General features: G+C 36.2%; 1 pseudogene; it reads left to right on the top strand.

Annotated features, from left to right (window-relative positions):
• Positions 1 to 8,299: 8,299 nt before the first annotated feature.
• Positions 8,300 to 8,427, top strand: LOC111524585 (annotated as a pseudogene).
• Positions 8,428 to 8,778: the final 351 nt, after the last annotated feature.

The following is an 8,778-nucleotide window of genomic DNA, read 5'->3' as shown; positions in this document are numbered from 1 at the left end:
AAATTTTCAAGAGAAATAAATGGTAAGATGTCCCAAGAGAATTTGAAAGACATTAGCAAGGAGTTAATTGTTGGCTCAACAGTTGGTGCTGACATTTTAAGCATAAGTTTCCAGTTGACATTGGGTAGATAAGCAAAGAAGATAAAGATCTCTGTTAACTGCTATTCTTCTCATCAGGAACACCCAGTGGAATGCAATGATTGTTGATCTCACTACATAAAGCACAGTATTTTTCACTAAGCTAGGAAATCATTGATCTCTTCATCAAACCCTGAGGAAGGAATTATTTAGATTATTGCCTCCACTGGTTACTGGCCAAGTACTGTTTCCAATGCAAACATGGTTCCCTGAGGAACAAAGTGAAATGGGAGTGGTTTCATTAGAAGAAGCAAGAGAATTAAGTCTGGCCATTGCTTTTGGATTGTCCACCATTTCTCTTGACGTAACCATAACTTCCAACAGCCCCTTTGCTCATAGATTTCAGTTTTTAGGAAGAAACCTAGGTCATTCGCTAAGATGAAGAATTTTGGAAACTAGAGAAGGTGCATCATGGTAGAGTGAAGCAATCCAAACAAGGGAAGCTATGACATACTTTATGTCTGAGTCATCCCAGCTTAGGAGGAATTTCAGTAGGAGTGAAAAGGTGCAGCCCTGCTGCACTTCATGGGTTAAACTTTAAGAACCTAATGTTATCACCAGGGGAATTCTTGGTCAGCAAGCACCTGTTACTAGGCTTTCACAGGCCTGATAAATTATTATGAACCAAGGGATAAAGAATGAGCATTGAATGATATCCACTTTTGCATATTTAAACCAATCTGTATTAAAACAAAAAGGACAAATCCAAGATATCTCAAAAATCCCTTGCATCTCTTAGATTCCATTACTCTACTATTACTCAGTGATTCAAGAGAAGTTCTGATGTAGGCATGATCTGATAGATGGTTCAATATGGAGGACAGGGAAAACTCATGTGGGAAAGGCGAAGTATATACAGAGACAATTTTCCAAGAATCTCTAACTTGAGTCATGTTTGATAGCCACACTCTAATACCCTGTTCATCACCCTGGGAGCACTCACGCTTCTGAATACCCTGCCAGGCATGCACACACATCATGTCACTTCTGCCTGCAGCCATACCTTTGCTCACTCTGAGACCTTGGCTGTGAAGGCTCTCTCCACATCTTTTCATCTAATTGTCTTTTATTCATTATATTATGATTATGATTATGATTAATTTAGAGATGAGGTCTCACTATGTTGCCCAGATTGGTCTCAAACTCCTGGGCTCAAGGGATCCTCCCACCTTAGCCTCCTGAGTAGCTGGGACTTCAGGCACATGCCAACCACACTCAACTAAAGGGTCAGACCTGAATCTCTGGGTTGAGCTAAGAGAGTTCCCTCTGTGACCCTACAGATCAGCAGGCATCGAGTCTTAGTGTAACTAAAAACCACTTATTAAAGATGGAGACTACCGTATCAGTGGTTAAAAATGCAGGTAAAATGTGCATTTTTAACAAAGTCATCAGACAATTTTTAAGCATAGTTTGAGACCTCTGATGGGGTACTTCAATTGACCCTCTAAGAAACAGCTGAGAAGTCCTGTGTATCTCTCTCTCTCTCTCTCTTTTTTTTTTTTTTTTTTTTTTTTGAGACAGAGTTTTGCTCTTGTCATCCTGGCTGGAATGCAGTGGCATGATCTTGGCTCACTGCAACCTTCACCTCCTGGATTCCATGGATTCTCCTACTTCAGCCTCCCGAGTAGCTGGGATTAGAGGTGTGGGCCAGCACACCCAGCTAATTTCATATTCTCAGTAGAGATGGGTTTCACCATGTTGGCCAGTCTGGTCTTGAACTCCTGACCTCAGGAGATGCACCCGCCTCGGCCTCCCAAACTGCTGGGATTACAGGCAGGAGCCACCTCACCTGGCCACATATCTCTCTTAATAATCTCCATATTATATTAGAATTATCTGGATGTGTAGTTCTCTCTCCTACAACCACGTCCTTTATGAGGGTAGAGACCACATGCTACTCATCTTTATGCCATTAGCACCTAACTCAGAATATAACATAGACAAGGTGTCCAACAAATGTTTGTTGATCAGAACTGAATTCCATAAAGGCAACTGATTGCAGAGAACCTACTACATTACAGATTCTCTGATAAGTGCTTTCCATACATTTACTTGATGAATATTTATAAGAACCATCTGACAGAAATATGATTACCTTCATTTTAAGGCTGAACAGTTAAGGCTTAGAGAGGTAAAGTTACTTAGCCAACATCACGTAACTATGAATCCACTTTTATTAATTGAAAGAGTGTGCTCTTAAACATTAAATATGCTAATCTCAATAAAATTTCTAAAAGACAACCTCATAGTGTGAACTCCATATAGTATTGTAGAGAGCCCCAAGTGTCTTTGAAATTATGAAGCTAAGATGTTACTACTAGTTACTTCCTCAGACTGAGCCACTGACTAACGCTGCAGCCAAAATGACTCCTCTCTAGCATAGGGAGCCCTCGGTGCTACTTACACTTGGAAATGTCATGATGTTCTCAGTTCAAGTAACCAATTACAGAGGGCAGATGAACATGATGTAGCACTGCACTTAGGCTGTCATTCAATACTCATCTGTTTTTATTTCTGGGACATTATAGGCAGCAAAGTAAACACTGTTAAGTAGAAATGGACACTGTAGTGAAGACCACTAAAATGAGAAAAAGATTAGCAAATGCTCTATTTTCTGAAATGCTGCATGTTTGAGAATGCATGGGGCCTACCTGCTTTTGTAAATCCTCAGCTCACACTTTTCTTTCCTTAGGACATAGCTCCATTCTGCCTGGCAATAAGTGTTATTATGAAAAAAAAAAAAATCTGAGGCCAACCTGATCTTTCCCTCTTTATATGTGATGTGCTTTACCTGATATGGAGCACATTAAATTGATCATGACTGAGGTAAGGGACCCTCACTAGGATGTGGCCTGGAGTTTATCATTCTTCATTAGTATTTTCAACAACCTAGAGAGCCAGTATGTAGATGCATTAACTTTTTTTTTTTTTTTCCTGGAATGATTTCTCTATGTTTTCTGTCCGTTTTTTCTGCTTTTATCCCTTGGGAACATAATTTTATGAATGTTAGCTATCCTTTGTCCATAGCTTGTCTGTAATCATTTTGATATCATTGTTCTGTATCATTTTGTATGATTCTTCAAGCATATACATGTCTTTGTTATGATCCTGCATTGTTAATTAAATTCTTGTGGTTTTCATTTGGTTTTCATCTCTTTGATAGGTTATATTATTTTTTCCTTCCACATTGTTTTGTGCTCTGCCACCTGACCATCATCTCTTCTGTTGTCTTAAAATCTCTTGTATTCATACTTAGAATTCTATTGTCTTCCTTGTGGCTATAGTATCTGTGACTATAAAATATTCTGTAAACATTTCTATTCACTTTTGTATATTTGTTTCATCTTCTTTTTGCTAATTTTTTTCTCATGTTTTAATTAACTGATTGATTGAAATCGTATAAATGAATCCTAAGCAGATTTATCTTTGATTAATATTTACTGTTGAATTTATGTTCATTTTTCTTAAGAATAGAAGACAAAGAATGGGATAGAGGGTCTGCAATGAGTTCTGAGTGTTTCGACTTTACTTAACTTGTCTTCTTAAATAATCTCACATCAAATGTATTATTTTCTTTATCCTCTAAGTCAATGTGTGTCTCAGCAAAGCTCTTTTATTTTTCCATTTCCCCTAGAGGTGCTCCTTGGTTAGAAAGTTAGATATATAACAGAGTTTTGAAGCTCAAATACTTACAGAGATTGAGTAGAAGTTATAAAGGAGTGAAATAGGCTAAGTTTAAGACCAAATGAGAGTGATAAGGTCTGTGGTGAACTGCACTGTGTGCTTCATCCCAAGGTGACAGCAGCTAATCAGTTTAGCTGATTGCTATTAGATTGTTGTGTGAGATCACAGTGGCCAGAATTTCTTTTTCAATAGTCAAACAATACATATTTTTTAAGTGAACCTCTATTTTTAAAATGCCATGCACAATGGAATACTTTTTGGCCATAAAATGAATGAAATCCTGTCATTTACAGCAACATGGATGGAACTAGAGGTCATTCTGTTAAGTGAAATAAGTCAGGGACAGAAAGACAAACATGTCATGTGCTCACTCACATGTAGGAGCTAAAAATGTTGATCTCAAGGAGGTAGAGAATAGAGTGATAAATAGCAGAGGCTGGGAAGGGTGTGGGGGTGGGAAAGGAAGATGAAGAGAGGTTGGTTAATGAGTAAAAACATGTAGTTATACAGGAGTAAGTTTTAATGTTTGATAGTTTAAAAGCTGATAGCAATAATGTTTAATGTTTGATCATGCTCATAGTACATTGACTATAATTAGCAACATTAGTATTGTATATTTCAAAGAAGACTTAGAAGGTTTCAAACACAGAAATGATAAATACTCAAGGCGATGGATGTCACAAGTACCCTGACTTGATCAACGCATATTCTATACATGATACAAACACATGTACCCCACAAATATGTAAAATGTCATGTAACAATACAACAATTTTTAAAGGTAAATCTAAAAAATAGAAGAAAACATAGTTCAAATAAAACACATCTGCAGATTCTCGTGTTTTAGCCTCTAACATAGAAAATATAAATGGCATACTGACTTTGCCTTTTAAGATGCCACTTTAGACCAACCCCACCTCTGCAGATGGCCCTGCCTTAGCTCTTTTTGCTCCACTCAGAGGACCACTGGGAATATCTTTTGGGGTTGGAATCTTACCGGATTCTGATGTGACATGTGCAACCTGGGCCCCAGCGTTCTTCTCCTGCTTAACAGTGCACAGTAAAGAGTATGTTTCACAATTTGTGGTTTGAGGTTATTATAATTTTCTTGTATAATTGAAAATGGCATACTTTTTATCATCATTTTCTTTTGTTTTCAGAGAGTTTAAAGAGGACAATAAATAAATAATGCCTTCTCACTGACATTTGAAATGCTATTTGTGCAGAAGTCCACCTTGTCCCAACTCCTGTTGATTGAAAATCTTTCCTATCCTTGCTTTTGTAAAATTATACCCTCATGGCCAGGAAAAGTTACAAAATTTGCAGGGCTCAATACAAATGGAAATTATTATACATCGCAAGATGGTAACAGATTATTAAACCAGGCATGGCCCTCTTCTGAGCACAGGGCCTTGTGTGACTACACAGGTCGCACACTCATGAAGCTGGCTCTGCTCCTAATTGTTTCCTAATCTCTCTGATCTTTCATTTAGAAGTCTTCGCTAGCTGGTCTTTCTTCTACCGCATCCCGGGGATTTCCTAACTTATGTCCTTAACTTACTTTTCCTCTCTCTCTACATACTCTCTTTGGCAATCTCATTCAAGCTTATAGCTTCAACTCTCACCAAAACAGAAACAAATTTGTATTTATTTATTTGTGAATTTTGCCCTGTCAAAATGTAAATTCCCTGAGTGGACTAATACTATTCAAGGTCATCACACCAGCAATTATTTTGTTCTGTCTCCCTAAAAATAAACCTTCATTTGAGGCTCCTGGCTTCCCACCCTCCTCCAGTTTTGACAAAATTAGAGAACGGTTTTTCAATAGAATTATCCATATCAGGGGTAGCAAACTAAAATCTGTGGGTCAAATATGGCTCACTGCTTTTATCATTAATGTTTTATTAGAATGCAACCATACTTCCATACTCTTTCATTTAGTGTTGTCTATGTCTGCTTTTGTACTTCAGTGGTGGAGTTGAGCAGTTACAACAGAGACCATATGATCCACACAGCCTAAAATATTTACTCTCTGGCCTTTTACCAAAAAAGAAAAAAAAAATTTAACACCTCCCCACACACTCACCTTTTCCCACCTTTGATCTGTACTCACTGTCTCCAAATTCAATCAACTTCTCTTCCTTGAACCCTCCCTGGTCAGGTGTTTCACCTTGTCACTCCACCAAAACTGACTATCAAGACACTAATGACTTATTTCTCAATATCTTTTACCAGCTCCTCCTCATTTACCCTATCGCTAAATGTTCCATCTCCCTAACACTCAGTCTTTGACCCTCTTCTTTTTTCTATATTACTACATGACTGCTCTAATGAAAACTGCAGTTCTTTGACTTTAAATATTATTTACATGTTGATAATACTCAAACTTATACTCAAATTTAATCCTCTTGTCTGAAATCCAGACTCGTATATTTTTGGTCTGTTCAATATATCCACTGGTAATTAATGAACATTTCAATTGTGTGTGGTGAAAACTGAACACCTGATATTTTCTCATCAGTGCATTTGTTAGAGTTTTATCACATCTGTCAATAGCAGTTCCATCTTTCCCATTAGGCCAGACAGTTGCATTCTATAGTTTTTGGATGCAGTCTAATATAGATGTGAATTACATCAAAGTGGTTGAAAGCGTTGTTCAAATAATCTATGTTGTACTGATGCTTTTATCTAGTTCTATCAATTGCTAAGAGAGAGAGTTAAAATCTCAAACTGTGGTTGTAAAATTATTTATATGTTCCTTTTAGTTCTCTCAAATTTTGCTTCATGTATTTTGAAACTCTGTTATGAAGTGCATATAGATTTCTGATTATTATGTCTTCTGATACATTTGACCTTTTGGTCTTTACCCAATCTCCCTCTTTATCTCTGATAATACTCTTTTACTTGACATCTACTTTTATCTGCTAAAAAATATTAAAAAATAATCATCTTCAGGTATTTTATACTTATTGTTTGTATAGTATATTTTTTCCAACTAATTATTTGGCACCTATCTGTCTCATATTTAAAGTATCTTATAGAGAGCATGTAGTTTGGTCTTGTGTTTTCGCTTTTTGGTTCAGTGTAATGATTTCTACCTTTAAATTGGAGCATTTAGTCAGTTTACACTGAGTATGATTATTGATACATTTGAATTTAAATCTACCATTTCCTTTTGTTAGTGTGTTTGTCCTAGAGAGAATCAGAACATGCCATCCCAAAATATGCCACTTTATTATATATATAATTTGAGCTGAAGGCAATTGAAAGTCAGCAGATGCAGAAAGAAAATTTCTCAGAGCAGAGCTTTCCTTATCTGACCAAAAGCAAAAACTTCTGAGAAATGAGAACTACCGTAAATCCTCTTTCCAGAAGAGTTTTATGACCCTGAAGAAGACGGAAAGAGCATATTCATACTTGTATATACAAATATTATTACAGACTTTCAGGGTCTCACTCTGTCACCCAGGCTGGAATGCCGTGGCACAATCATGATTCACTGAAGCAAAATTTCTGGGCTGCAAGCAATCCTCCCGTCTCAGCCTATTCCCACTCCCATCACTGGGATTACAGTCATGAGCTACCCACTGAGGCAGGCAATTATCACAAACTTTTAATCTCCTAGAAACCCACTTGTGTTTCTTAAGGAAAACCATCTGCTTTTCTCACAGAAGCCTTTTCCTCCCCTTCCCTTTTTTCTACTAAGTTATGTATGAAGTCTTTAACAATTTAATGAGATTTTTGCTGGCTTCTGTAAGCATAACATTTTTCTCTTGTTTATATGGTTTTTGTCAGTTTAATTCATAAGTTCTAGCTACTGAATTTGGGAAGGTAGAAGAAAAGATTTTTCCCTCCTACACTTCCTATTTTTTGTTCCTTCATTTTTGTTGTCGTTGTTATTTTCTTCCTTTTTGAGGGGGTGAGAGAGGAAATTAATAGAAGTTCTTTATAATTCCATTTTAAGGTGTATCATAATTTTAGCTGTTTCCTCTTGTATTACTTTTCTAGTGGTTGCTCTAGGAAGTACAATATACAACCTTAACTTTTCAATATCTACCTCCAGTTGAAATTGTATAATATCACCTAAAATGTAAGCAACTTAAAATTGTATTATATCACCTAAAATGTAAGCAACTTGCAATCACCTAGGCTCATTTATCCTGTCTTCTTTTTACATTGCAACATAACAACATAATTTTTGCTTCAAACCATCATATGTACTTTAACGAAATTAGGAGAAAAAATTTGTCTTGTATGTCTACCCGTATTTTCATTTTCATTCTTCTTTCTGAAAAATGTCTCTCTTGATTATCACTTTCCTTCAAGTCTGAAAAGCATTTTTTTAAACAGTTGGTTAGTACAGATCTGCTAGTAACAACTTCTTTCAGTTTTATTTTATCTGAAAATGTCTTCATTTTGCCTTTATTCTACCTTTATTCTTGAGGGATATTTTGCTGGATATAGAAGTTAGGGTTGTATCGCTTCTCTGCCTTTTGGCTAAGATCAAGTGTAGAATTCAGGGTTGTCAATTTTATTATCTATCTACCTTTTAAAGATCATTATTCTCTTCTGGCTTCTAATGTTCCAGATTAAAAATCAGTGATAATTAAAATCATTTTTCCTCTATGTGAAATATATCATTTATTTTTTCCTGTAGCTACTAAGCTTTGTTTAAGCTTTAGTTGTCAGAAGTTTAACTATCATGTGCCTAGTTGTTGACTTATTTGTATGTTTTCTGTTTGGAATTTGCTGAGCTTCTTGAATTAGTAGATTTGTGTCCTTCACCAAAAGGAAAAACATTGAGTATTATATATGTATATGTGTTTTCCACTATCTTCTAACCCTCATCCCTTTCTAGGACTCAAGTCACGTGTATGTTAGACTTTTTAAATTGTCATATGCTCCTGAACCTCTGTACATTTCTTAGCAATCTTTTTTTCTCTCTGCCCTTCAGAT

This window comes from Piliocolobus tephrosceles, chromosome 3 (genome assembly GCF_002776525.5).
Source record: "Piliocolobus tephrosceles isolate RC106 chromosome 3, ASM277652v3, whole genome shotgun sequence".
Lineage (NCBI taxonomy): Eukaryota > Metazoa > Chordata > Mammalia > Primates > Cercopithecidae > Piliocolobus > Piliocolobus tephrosceles.
This window is presented reverse-complemented; position numbering and strand designations above follow the sequence as displayed.